The sequence below is a fragment of the Tamandua tetradactyla genome, chromosome 14 (assembly GCF_023851605.1).
Source record: "Tamandua tetradactyla isolate mTamTet1 chromosome 14, mTamTet1.pri, whole genome shotgun sequence".
Taxonomy (NCBI): domain Eukaryota; kingdom Metazoa; phylum Chordata; class Mammalia; order Pilosa; family Myrmecophagidae; genus Tamandua; species Tamandua tetradactyla.
In genome coordinates, this window is record NC_135340.1 from 77,471,455 (window position 1) to 77,485,994 (window position 14,540).

General features: G+C 39.1%; 2 long non-coding RNA genes across 3 annotated transcripts in view; one reads left to right on the forward strand and one right to left on the reverse strand.

Moving 5' to 3' along the window:
- LOC143656207 (uncharacterized) overlaps positions 1-14,540 on the reverse strand; it is a 370,650-nt gene that overhangs the window by 185,690 nt on the left and 170,420 nt on the right. The window lies entirely within an intron of this gene.
- The window catches only part of LOC143656206 (uncharacterized), a 60,729-nt gene that overhangs the window by 23,985 nt on the left and 22,204 nt on the right, over positions 1-14,540 (forward strand). The window contains exons 3-4 of the long non-coding RNA XR_013162428.1: positions 140-187; positions 7,894-8,091. This is a non-coding gene — a long non-coding RNA (uncharacterized LOC143656206). The remainder of the gene's footprint in view (positions 1-139; positions 188-7,893; positions 8,092-14,540) is intronic.

Consider the following 14,540-nt stretch of genomic DNA (forward strand, 5'->3'; position numbering starts at 1 on the left):
AGAAACGCACCTATACCTAATCAAAAGAGACTATTTTGGGGTGAGAGAGAGGTGAGGAAGGGAAAATGAAAGTTTCTGCTACCCTAGGCTTAGCAGCAATGTTTCACTATAGTATACTTGCCACAAATCTTCTCTGCAGAATCTGATCTACCAAAAATGAAGAGAAACTGGGATTCACCAGAAAAAGGTAACAACATTCCAGTAAATTCTCCCATCTCACCATGCACTTGCATATTAACTGAATACAATTTACAATATTTCCTCATGCATTTCCCCATATGTGTTTTAATTGTATCAAATAGGGGAATGCATCAAGGAGATGTCATATCTCTGTAATTTGAGTCTTGGGCAGATTCCTTCACTATCTTCAGAGACCATACATCAAAAATAGCCTGTAGTAGTACTGAACTGCAGCAGAGCTGTTAAAGAGCACCACAGGACTCTGCACTGAAAGAAACCACTGTTTATTCCTCTTCAATCACTTTAACTAAATGATTTAGTAATAAAAACAGATTCTTTAAAACATGGAAATGAGGTACAGTGAATACAAAACTCATTATTACATGAAGTATCAATCTAAGTTTGTGCACTCATCATTAGAATGTGAGATAAATAAAGTCAAGGATGAAGGTTCAGCCAATTGTCCTACTTCCCTTGTGTGACAAGTTGCCTTGTACCCAATTCCTGAGCAAATCTAGAAAATGTTCAATAGATTTTTTTTTTTTTCTTTTTGCATGGGCAGACTCCAGGAATTGAACCCAGGTCTCCAGCATGGCAGGCAAGAATTCTGCCACTGAGCCACTGTCACACCTCCCCATAGAGTTTTTTAAAAAGAGACTTGGCCCCAAATGTATTACAAATTTAGGTAATCATGTGTAGGAATGGATGCAAATACCTCTGTTGTCTCAAGAGGAGCCTGCCTGTCTTACTCCCCATTTCTGACCCACTCCCATATTCCATACTGCCCCTGCCTAATTAGGAGTTACTAATATGATCGCACAGCAGCCTGGGACATTCAAAAGACCACCTTAACTAGGGGCCATTGTCACTTTGTATTATGTACCCAGGCTCACTCCCCATTTTGATGTCCTCTTCTCAACGCAGCTGGTGAATAAGTGGATGCAGATCTTGCCCTTTTTGCTCATACATGCCCAAGCATGATGGTAATTCTCTTCAGCTTTGAACAGTGAGCCAGGCAAGATACTGGTAAGATTAAAGCTATGGATTTAAGCTTTAGGGAAAGGTGAAGATCTCTTAGATTTTAAAGCTAAGCTATGTGCTTTAACACAGCATTATGAGAGCTTGTCACTGGGCTTCTTAGGTACCATTGCAAGCTAAAAGCAAAGGGGTCTTTTGTTTCCCATTTGGTTACTGTTTGTGCTGGTTTGAAAGGATGTATATCCCCTAGAAAAGCCATGTTTTAATCTAAATCACATTTCATAAAGGCAGAATAATCCCTATTCAATACTGTATGTTTGAAATTGTAATCAGATCATCTTCCTGGAGATGTAAACCAATCAAGACTGGTTGTTAAGCTGGATTGGGGGAAATGTGTCTCCACCCATTTGGGTGGGTCTTGATTAGTTTCTGAAGTCCTATAAAAGAGGAAACATTTTGGAGAATGGGAGATCCAGAGAGAGCAGAGCAGAACGACATAGCCACAAGAAGCAGAGTCTACCAGCCAGTGGCCTTTGGAGATGAAGAAGGCAAATGCCTCCCAGAGAGCTTTATGAAACAGGAAGCCAGAAGAAAAAGTTGGCAGATGATGCTGTGTTCGCCATGTGCCCTTGCAGATGAGAGAGGAACTCTGGCCATGTTCACAATGTGCCCTCCCACTTGAAAGAGAAACCCTGAACTTCACTGGCCTTCTTGAACCAAGGTATCTTCCCTGGATGCCTTTGATTGGACATTTCTATAGACTTGTTGTAATTGGGACAGTTTCTCAGTCTTAGAACTGTAAACTAGCAACTTATTAAATTCCCTTTTTTAAAAGCCATTCTGTTTCTGGTATATTGCATTCTGGCAGCTAGCAAACTAGAACACTGTTCATATGTATTACACTCCTGAGAGAAAATAATGATTGCCAGCATTAAGTGAGTGTTTAATACTTGCTAGGTGCAATTCTAAGTGCTCAAAGTATATTATTAATTTCATTATTATAACAATTCTATGAGGTAGGTACCAAAACATTATCTTTTTTCACAAATTATGAGAATAAGGAATAGGGATTGGGTTTAAGGTCACAGAGGTAGTAAACAGTGAACTTAGGCTTTGAACCCAAGCACTCTTCTCTCACCCATTAAATGGTACTTTTCTATGGGGTTGAATTGAGTAGAAGGTGGAACAGGATGCTGACTATAAATCCAGCATACAGTACCAATACAACATGCCAAAACCATCCAGGAAGAGTCCTGGGGCAACTGGCATACCCACCAGTAGGTTTCCTTTTCTTTCAGCTGTTTGCAGTGTGCATCACTGGCCTCTGCCTTGGCTTTCTGTCTCACCCTCTACCCCATGATGTCTGCCAGATTCCACATCTTTAAACCAGACTGAACTACCCATACCCCATTTGATAGTCCATTAAATGAAAACACACTAAATGCACTCCAGCCCCTTTTGTGAAAGTTTCTTGGAAACTTTACCTTTGTTGTGATCCCTACTTCTGATTTCTGTTCTGTTCCTGCGGTTCCTCAGCCTTGGGCCTCTCTGCCTGTTTCTCATGACCAGATCTGCACTCTCTACAGACCCCTGAATAGGAAGGCAGAACTTTGATTTTGGGGCTTGATCCTTGATACTTCCTGGGAATGTAGCTTACACTTGTCTTCTGGCCCACCCTCTCCAGGCTAATTCTGATAAGACTCAGAGCCCACTGTGAATTCTGAGCTCTGAGTTCTTGTACTAATTCTGATTGGTTGGTTGATGTCTGTCTTGTCCTCACAAAAGAGGGAACCAAATCTCCGAAAAGAACTGCAGCCTATCTGGCTGGAACTATGTCTCATTCTGGCCAATGGGAACTTGGCTCCACTCCACCCCCATACTCCCAGCTACTGGCTGGCATTACCTCTCCCAAAGATCATCCACCTAAAACCACAATTTTCTCATCCCTTGTGACTCACAGACTCATCTATTCTTTGTACTTCTATCCTTTGCCTTCCTCTCAGATTGGATATCCTTTGATATTGAGTCTGGCCCATGTCTAGTTCCCTTAGACTGATTTCCACAGGAGTCAGCCTTATAGTTACATAAGTTTCTCTGGATTTGGTCCCATCAGAGTTTCCTCACTTGTCCCACATATCTATGCTGCTGAGATCCAATGGTTCTTGTTCCTGAGCTGACTTGAGTTCAACCACTATCTATAGGTGGCTTAATGAAAAGCTATTCTGAGCTTTGCAAAATCATGGGGTGGTGAGTGTGTGTGTTTGATGGGGGGCAGGGAGAATTTCTTAAAATTCCAATAGCTATTATTGCATGTTTTATATTTTTAACTCCCAGGGGACTGGGTTAATGGCAGCTTCCTTCTCTATACAGTGGTTAACATGGAAAATAAACAACTTGGAGTTTTGAACGTAGATCTGGTCAGGACTTTTTTTGCTACAAGTAGCTAGAAATTATTCAAAGACTAAGAAGTCCAGGAATAGTCTTGGAGGCACTGAAAGAGCTAGTGCCAAAATTTCTTGGTTCAGGTGTCATTTTTGCTGTCCATAGGCTTCTTCTATCTGGCAAGAGGCGGAAAGCATGGCCATAGACAAAATAAAGTTTATACCATCTCAGTTTAATAAGCCCAGGAGAAAGTAAGGGCCCATTTCATCTACATGAAATCCAGAGAAGGATTCTGCTAATCTGGGCATGAGACCATTCTTAAACCATCATTGTGGCAAGGGTCATGTGCACTAAGATTGGCCAGGAATGGGACATATGTCTTTCTATGGCTATAGGGATAGATTCTGTAGTTAGCAGCTCCTTCAGAAACTAATATATTGGGGGATAGGCAGTTGGACAAAAAAGGGAATGCAAGTCATACCAAAACAGCAGATGGTCACTATGACAGGTTGCTCTGGGATTAGTTGAATGCATGTATGTGTATGTTTTAATTTCTCAACCCATTGTTTAGCACTGTATGGCTCCCTTCAGCTGAATGCCTGTCCCACTAAGCAGGCAAACCTTAGCTCATTCCTTGTTTTTGCAGTCTTATTTTTGAACCAATGGTTCATCTCATATGAATGACATTCCAACCTACTCTATGCACTTCCAAGTCCATTGCTCATTCTCCCTCTTTTGGGCTCACTTTCCTCTTCAATCTTGATCTTCAGCACTCTCTTCTTCACATCAATTTTGTGTCCTATTCCTTCACAATTCAGGTAGCTCTGGATAAACCTCCTCCTAGTCTGACCGAGCCCCAAGATCTGTAACCCTCTGGAATCCCCTACCTCAATACCATGTCCTATGGGTGATATCCCAGTACATTTACCCCCACAGTTCCATAAGATCATAACCTCTGGCACTTCTTTACCTAAATCTTTCTCCTGTTAAGGAACAGGGACTAAATATTCTTAGCTGCACTTGGGAGAGACTTGAATGATGTCTAACGTGTCATATACTCTTTTTCTTCTTTCAACTCTCAGTTGTTTTAAGCCAAAATGCCCAGACACATAGCTTTTCCTCTCATGCTAGTTTAGCTGCTTATAAAGTCTGCAGTTTTGTGGTTCTACTAATGAGGAATCTAGCCCTTTGCCACCTTCTACACAATTAACTTTATAGGGCCTAATATCAAAGAAATTATTTTCTTCCTTAGAAAAAAGGTCATCAGTCGCCAAACATATAGCTGCTTCTTCGGATATTAATTTTTGTTTCTTCTTGACAGATACATTTCTAAGTTGTGACATCTTTCATCCAATCCTTTTTTTCTTTTTAAACTTCCATTGGCAAGTTTCTTAGGCATTTCTGGGAGTATGTCTTACCAGGCTACATCTGTTAGCAAGTGTATGAAGACAGAGAGACAGAGGATACATGTGAATTGTAGCTACAATAATCCCTGTGGCTGAAAAAACCACTGCTTCTAGTATGGGCTCATTTGGCAGGTTCCACCATATCTACCTTCAAGGGTCTGGACTATTTTCACTGATGCAAGTGTGCATTCAGAACAAAAGAACTTTAATATATCCTATCACCGAGGCTGGCTTAGCCTTAGCCTAGGCCAAACCAGGAAGCAGGCAGTTTATGTTGTAGGGTCAGACATATTCGGTGTACCATTCCAGGTTTTTCACATTATAAAGGCATTTTTGTGCAGTGATTAAGAGTGTGAACTCTTCAGTTAGTAAAAGATGGGTTCACGTTCCACTTCTGTGACTTCTGTTCAAAACACTTAAGAACTTTAAACCTTAAGTCTCAACTTCCTCGTCTGTAGAATGCTCATTCATTCATTTATTCAACAAATACCAAGTGCCTAGTATGTTCCAGGCTCTGTTTTAAGTTCTGGAAAAGCAGTAGAGAACCAACAATCTCTACTGTCTGGGAGTTCATACTTTAGCAGGAAAAAACAACATATAAATTATACAGCATGTTAGAATGAAAAGGACTATGGAGAAAAAACAGGATGGCAGATGAGAACTACGGATTGGGAAAAGAACTGCAATTTTAATTAAAGCAGATCAGCTTGGGCCTCACTAAGAAGACATTTATGAAAATACTTGAATGATGTAAGGAATAAGCCATGTGGATATATAAAGGTAAGGCATAGAGGCTGAAATTGAGATATGGGCGCTAGAAATATTCATTTTATTGGAGTATCATTGCTTCTTAGGCCTTTCAGCAAAAGAGCTAGGAAATATGTGTCACATATCTATAACATAACTTATGTTATACATAATATTTTATATAACATGCAAGTAACATATATTATATATAATATTTCTACATCTAACTACCTATGTAATCTATCATCATCTATCTTTCAATAATTTAGCAATTTATCTATTTACCTGCTTTAATATCATTCTAATCCAGTAGTACAGGATAGATTCCTGTCTTCCCCTTTCCATGATTGTAACTCCCTGCCACAAACAATGAGAAAACTGATTTCTTCATGCTCAACATTTCTGCTCATTTGAGAAAACCTAGACTAAAAAGGACTTGATCTTAGAATTGCTAACCTATTACACTGTGAAAAGAAAACCTACCGATTTGAGTTCAATATTTGTTTAGAAAATTATCTTGAGATAAATTTTACATACATTCAAACTTTATTCTCCATTTCCAAATTTTCTGGCTGCTTTAGTTCCTTTGTATTTCCATATAAATTTAAAAGTTAGCTTACCAATATCTATGAGAAGTTCTCGTGGGATTATGATTGGAATTGGGTTCTATTTATAAATTAATTTGGCAGAATGGGCCTCTTTGCAACTTTGAATCTTTGAATCCATGAACATAGTATACCTCTCCATTTATTTAGTTCTTAAGTAATTTCTCTCTGCAAAGTTCTGCAAAGGTTAGGGTACCAGTATTGCACCTAAAAATGTGCTAACTCTGTTATGTATTGTGAAGGTATTATAAATGGATAATTTCTGTTAGTATGCAGAAACACACCTTTTAATCTTATCTCTACATTACAAATTCATTGATTTCTACTCTTATCTTCATTATCTCTTTCATTCTACTAACTTTGGTTTAATTTGCTTTTCCCTTTAGCTTCTTAAAATGTAAACTTAGGTCACTAATTTTAAGCCTTCAAAAAATGTAGGCATTTAAAGCTATAAATTTCTCTCTAAGAACTGTTTTAACTGAAATGTAGAAACTTTGGATGTTGTATTTCTATTATTATTTAGTTAGAAAAATTATTTCCCTGGTTATTTCTTCTTTGTGTTATTTTTTCTTCTTCTGTGACCTGTGTGATCACAGAGCATGAAATGTAAAAGCCAATTATTTGACATATTATTTATGTCTTACAATATGGTCTCTGTGAATGTTCTATGTATATTTAAATAATATAGGTATTCTGTAGTTAAGTGCGGTATTATCCATAAATGTCAATTATGTCAAGGTGGCTGATAGTGTTGATCAGATAGATCTTCTATAACCTCACTGCCTTTTTGTTTTCCTTTTTTACCTTTCTTTTATTCTCAATTTCAGAGAGGCAGTTTTTAAAAATTTCTAACACTAATTTTGATTGTGGATTTATCTTTCCCCTTTAATTTTATGAGTTTTGTCTTCATTTTGAAGGCCTTTGAACTGAACATATATTTATAATTATGTCTTCCTAATAAAATAATCCTTTTAGTATTAGAAAATTCCCCCTCCTTGTTATTGATAATAGCTTTGCCTTGAAATCTACTTTTTTTGCAAAATATCTCTTTTTCCTCTGTTTCAGTTTGCTAAAGCTGCCAGAATGAATCAAACCAGAAATGGGTTAGCTTTTTCAATGAGGATTTATTAGGTTACAAATTTACAGTTCTAAGGCCATGAAAATGTCCAAATTAAGGCATCAAGAGGAAGATACCTTCTTTGAGGAAAGGCTGCTGGCATCTGGGGTTCCTTTGTCACATGGGAAGACACATGGTAACATTTGCTTGTCCTTCTCTACTGTTTTCTGGTTTCAAAAGGACTCTCAGCTTCTGTGGGTCCTTCCTGCTTCTCCTGGGGTATTTTCTTTCTCTGAGCTCTCTCCAAAATGTCTCTGCCTTTTATCCTCTCATAAAGGAAACAGCAAGGGGATTAAGACCCACCTTGAATAGTCTGGGCTACATCTCCATGGAAAAACTTAAACTAAAGGTCCTGCCTGCAAAAGTCTACACCCATAGGGATGGATTAAAAGTCACAGGCTTTTCTGGGGGTACATAACAGATTCAAACCAGCACACCTTCCTTTCATAGTCAAATCATATATGTCTGTGTATTTAAGTTTATCTTTCAGGACAGAAAGCCAAGGAAGCAGGAAGCTGAAAGCAATTAAAGCTGGGAGAGAAAGGAAAGACAAGGAGACACTATCATGTGTTCTGCCATGTGGCACAGAAGTTCATGATTGTAAGCAGCCAGTCTTTGGGGAGGAAGTACAACTGGATGATGCTCTGTTTGAGACATTTCCATCAGCCTCAAAACTGTAAGCTTGTAACCTAATAAATCCCCACTGTTAAAAGCCAGCCCATTTTATGACATCTGCTTTGGGCAGCATTAGCAAACTAAAATATATTTTGGTACCAAAAGAGTTGGTGCTCCTATTGCAAATACCAAAAGTGATTTTTTAAAAAAAAGACTTTGTAACTGGGTAATGAGCAGAGGTGGGAAGGCCAGTAGGATGCTTAATAGAAAAAGCCTAATTGTATTGAAAGACTCTTAGTAGAAATATGGATTTTAAAGGTACATTGATGGGGTCATAGAAGAAATGATGAATGTGTCATTGTAAATGAGGTGACTCTTGTTTTAAAATGGCAGAGAATTTGGAAAAATTGAGTCCTGATATAAATTATATTAGTCAGAGTTCTCTAGAGAAGCAGGAGATATCTATAAAGATGAGATTTATAAAGGTGTCTCACACAACCATGGGAATGCAAGAGTCCAAAATCTGTAGGGCAGACTGTGAAGCTGACAAACTCAGATGAATTTTGCTGGCTGAAGTAGGAATACAAATTCTCTTATGCCTTAAGTCTTCAACAAATCAGATCAAACCCAACTGATCGAATTATCAGGAGATGCTCTCTCAGTTGATAGTAGGTATAATTAGCTATAGCTGCAATCAATTGACTGTTGATTTAATAAACCAGCCTTCTGATTTATCAACCAGTCATGAAATATCCTTGCAGCAAGTTAGGCTAGTGCTTGCCTGACCAGACAACTGGGCATCATCCCTTGTCAACTTGGTAGCTATACACATCACCTTAAACATGCTTAATTTCTAAATAAACAATAACAGACATATGTTTCACTTTATAATACTCAACTGTCCTGTGTACAACTGGAAAAGCTCTAAATTTCTTCAGGATAGGGTGCAAATCCTTAGGTAACATTCACTCTTAAACTTGATATCCTATAACTTAAATACTATAACATGAACAATACAATTTATGCCATATGATAAGAGAAAAACAAGATATTTGCTTTATGTGCAAATATAAACATACACACAACAAGACAAGCACTTCAGCTTTACCCTCAGCAAGCACTTTACCATCAGCAAGCACTTCAGCAGAGCATGTTTCTTTGCCTGGTGGGGTGACTCAAACCCTCATTCCCGAAGTTTCTGGGCATTGGTACTTCTGTCTGGATTGGATTGTTGCAGTTTTGCATTGACTTTAATGACAGGGCATGGTAGTATTAAGAGATGCCCTTGGGGACCTCCTGTATTCCAGGAAAAATCTTCTTTACCTCCGTTGTGTAGTACAGTCTTATTTCCTCTTGATAGCCAGTATCAATCACCTCAGACAGTACAGTAGTCCCTTCCTTGCCTGTTGATTCTGAGGCATGAAAAACACAAAATGGCCAGGTGGCAATCTGAACTTTCAGTTCAATGGAATCATTGTTTTAGGAGCACTCTCATCTATGGACATTTGATCTTTGATAAGGCAGTCAAGTCAATTCACCTGGGACAGAACAGTCTCTTCAATAAATGGTGCCTAGAGAACTGGATATCCATATGCAAAAGAATGAAAGAGGACCCATATCTCACACCCTATACAAAAGTTAACTCAAAATGGATCAAAGATCTAAACATTAGGTCTAAGACCATAAAACAGTTAAAGGAAAAGGTAGGGAGATATCTTATGAATCTTACAATTGGAGGTGGTTTTATGGACCTTACACCTAAAGCAAGAGCACTGAAGAAAGAAATAAATAAATGGGAGCTCCTCAAAATTAAACACTTTTGTGCATCAAAGAACTTCATCAAGAAAGTAGAAAGACAGCCTACACAGTGGGAGACAATATTTGGAAACGACATATCAGATAAAGGTCTAGTATCCAGAATTTATAAAGAGATTGTTCAACTCAACAACAAAAAGACAGCCAACCCAATTACAAAATGGGAAAAAGACTTGAACAGACACCTCTCAGAAGAGGAAATACAAATGGCCAAAAGGCACATGAAGAGATGCTCAATGTCCCTGGCCATTAGAGAAATGCAAATCAAAACCACAATGAGATACCATCTCACACCCACCAGAATGGCCATTATCAACAAAACAAAAAATGACAAGTGCTGGAGAGGATGTGGAGAATGAGGCACACTTATCCACTGTTGGTGGGATTGTCAAATGGTGCAACCACTGTGGAAGGCAGTTTGGCGGTTCCTCAAAAAGCTGAATATAGAATTGCCATACGACCCAGCAATACCATTGCTAGGTATCTATTCAAAGGACCTAAGGGCAAAGACACAAATGGACATTTGCACACCAATGTTTAAAGCAGCATTATTTACAGTTGCAAAGAGATAGAAACAGCCAAAATGTCCATCAACAGACGAGTGGCTAAACAAACTGTGGTATATACATATGATGGAATATTATGCAGCTTTAAGACAGAATAAACTTATGAAGCATGTAATAACATGGATGGACCTAGAGAACATTATGCTGAGTGAGACTAGCCAAAAACTAAAGGACAAATACTGTATGGTCCCACTGATGTGAACCGACGTTAGAGAATAAACTTGGAATATGTCATTGGTAACAGAGACCATCAGGAGTTAGAAATAGGGTAAGATAATGGGTAATTGGACCTGAAGGGATACAGACTGTGCAACGGGACTGGATACAAAAACTCAAAAATGGACAGCACAATACTACCTAATTGTAATGTAATTATGTTAAAACACTGAATAAAGCTGCATCTGAGCTACAGATTTTTTTTTGTTTTTTTGTTTTTTAATATATTTTTATTTTTTTCTCTATATTATCATTTTATTTCTTTTTCTATTGTCTTGCTATTTCTTTTTCTGAATTGATGCAAATGTACTAAGAAATGATGATCATACATCTATGTGATGATATTAAGAATTACTGATTGCATATGAAGAATGTAATGGTTTCTAAATGTTGTGTTAATTTTTTTAATTTTTTATTTTTTTAATTAATAAAAAAAAAAAAAGAAAAAAATATTCTAGTGGATCACTAGGGGTGATAGTGAGGGATGCCAGTCCCATTTCCACCCCTTGATTCCTGGACCCATGAATCCTGGCTATAGGAGAAACAGCACCATAGAGTGGATGTTGATTCAGAGCATACACAACCTCATGGGGAACGCTGCCCTATCCATGCAAGGTATTGCCACCTAATTGGCATAATTGGGTCTTCAAAAGGCCAATCCACCGTTCTATCAACCCAGCTGCCTCTGGATGATTGGGAACATGATAAAACCAGAAAATTCTATGAGAATGTGCCCATTCCCATACTTCATTTGCTGTGATGTGGGCTCCTTGATCAGAGGCAATGCTGTGTGGAATACCATGACAGTAGATAAGGCATTTCATTAAGTCTACTGATGGTAGTTTTGGCAGAAGTATTACATGTAGGGAAGGCAAACCCATGTGCAGAGTATGTGTCTATTCCAGTTAGAACATATCACTGCTACTTCCATGAACAAAGTGGTCCAATGTAATCAACCAGGTAGCAGGCAGCAGGCTGATCACCTCAGGGAATGGTGCCATATAGGGGTCTCTGCTGTTGGCAGATTGGGCAGTCAGTAGTGCCTAAAGCCAGGTCAGCCTTGGTGAGTGGAAGTCCATGTTGCTGAGTCCATGCATAACCTCCAATCTTGCCACCATGCCACTTTGTTCATGAGCCCTTTGGGCAATGGCAGGAGTGCCTGGGGAAAAAGGATGATTTATATCCACAGAATAGGTCATCTTATCCACTTGATTATTAAAACTTTCCTCTGCTGAAGTCATCCTCTGGTGAACATTCACATGGGACACAAATATCTTCACTTTTTTTGCCCACTCAGAAAGTTCTATCCATATACCTCTTCCCCAGACCTCATTATCACTAATTTTCCAATCATGCTCCTTTCAAGTCCCTGACCATCCAGTCAAACCATTAGCAACAGCTCATGAATCAGTATACAAAACACACCTTTGGCCAGTTCTTCTTCTAAACAAAATGAACAACCAGGTGCATTGCTAGAAGTTCTTCCCACTGGGAGGATTTCCCCTCACCATTGTCCTTCAGGGACATCCTAGAAAGGTGTTGTAGTGCTGCACCTATCTACTTCTGGGTGGTACTTGCATATCATACAGAATCTTCTGTAAAGAAGGCCCAAGTTTTATCTTCCTCAGTCAACTGATTGTAGGGAACTCCCCAAAAGGCCATAAGTCTAGTCTGGGAATGAGAAGGTAATGTGGCAGGAGTGGGGACCATGTGCATTTGGGCCACTTACACATGTAACTTACTTGTGCCTTCAGGACCTGCTGAAGCCCTATCTCTTATGTACCATTTCCATTTAATGATGGAGTTCTGCTGTGCATGTACAAATTTATGGGTTGGTAGGTCAGATAACATAGCTTATTATAGGCAACTCAGGTCTCATGGTAACTTGGTGGCTCATGGTTAAGTATTCAGTCTCTACTAAGGCCCAGTAGCAGGCCAAAAGCCATTTTGCAAAAACAGAGTAGTTATCTGCAGCAGATGGTAAGGCTTCACTCCAAAATACTAATGGTCTACATTGTGATTCTCCTATAGGGGCCTGCCAAAGACTCCAGACAGCATTTGTATTTGCCAGTGACACTTTCAGCATCATTGGACCTGCTGTATCATATGGCCCAAGTGGCAGAGAAGCTTGCACAGCAGCCCTTATTTATGGATGAGCTTCCTCCTTTTCCCATTCCCACTCAAAACCAGCAGCTTTTCTGGTCACTTGGTAAATGGGCCAGAGTAGCACACCCAAATGAGGAATATGTTGTCTCCAACATCCAAAGAGGCCAACTAGGTGCTATGCCTCTTGTTTAGTCATAGGAAGGGCCAAATGCAACAGCTTATCCTTCAGGTTTGAAAGGATATCTTTCTCCACATGCCCCACACCACTAGACACCTAGAAATTTCACTGAGGTGGAGGGTGCTTATAATTTTGTGGATTTATCCCCCATCCAGACAGAAGAATCAGGGCTGTTTCCCCAGGGGAAGTGGTTACAGGTTTAGCAGGTACTGAGGGATTAATTTCATTAGGTAGAGATTGGATGGCATATTGGAGGCCAGAAAGTTGTTTCCTCAAGGCAGGCTGGAGGTCTGGAAGCTCTTTCCTCAGGGCAAGCTGGAGATTGGATAGCTGTTTACTCAGGGCAGGCTGGAGTGGGGTAGCTGTTTCCTCAAGACAGACCATTACAAGTCTATCTAGCAAAGGTTCAGCAGATTCCAGGGTCTTAACTGCCATCATTATCAAGCCATATGTCCCCATCCCAAATTTCACAATCCCATTCTTTTCCAACCAAAGCCCTTATTTTAACAGCAGACACCCTGCAAGGTTGAGGTTTTAGTTTATGCTATAAATTTGCTACTCATGAGACTTTGTGTCTGGTTTTCAGAGATCTCAAATCTTCAACCACAGGAAATAAAATTTTCTTTCAGAGCACACATGGAAACTTTTACATCTTTCGTATGGTATCTAAGTTGCAAATTTTCTCCTCTCTTTCCTTCATGACTGTATCCAGCATATCTAATAACAATCAGCCAATATCATTTTACCTCTTAATTCCACAAAACTCCATTAAGGTGTCAAAAACACTGTCACCCAGAGCTTTGCCTCATATCAGTGTACAGTTAGCAGAATCAAATGGTGATATTTTGTCTATTACCAACTCTCCCCATAGACTTTCAGTGCCTTCTTGATTACTGGAAACAGAGTCATTAGTGCCTTTGAGTCTAAGCAGAGTAGAAAACTGATCATAAAAACCCACTTTTAAGATTCTGTTTCTCAAGAACCACTCCTGGTACCAAGCTGTATTAGTCAGGAACACTAGAGAAAGAGAACCAAAAGAGATATTTTTAAATGTCTCATACAACCACAGGAATGTAAGAGTCCAAAATACATAGGGCAGACTGTGAAGCTGACAACTCTGATGAAGTGTCTTGACAAACTCTACAGGAGAGGCTCACTAGCTGAAGAAGCAGTGAAAATTCTCTCTTCTTCCTCAAAAGTCTTCAACCAATCAGATCAAATCCAACTGAGTGGATTATTTTATTTGTAAGAGACACCCGCTCAGTTGATCTTAGATGTAATCAACCACAGCTGCAATCAACTGACTGATGATTTAATAAACTAGTCTTCTGGTTTATTAACCAGTCATGAAATATTGTAGCAATGGTTAGGCCAGTGCTTGCTTGACCAGACAAACTGGGCATCATCACCTGACCAAGTTGACACTAGAACCTACCCACCACACAGATGGAGGGCAGGATTTGAAAATGATGATCTTGGATATTTAGTTGAAGGGATTTCCAAAATAAATGTGGAAAGACCTGCCTGATTTTTCCTTGCAGGTTATAATAAAATGTGAGAGCAAAGAGATACACTGAGAACTGAACTTCTGAGCACAAAGAAACCAAAAATTGATGGTTTGGAAAATTT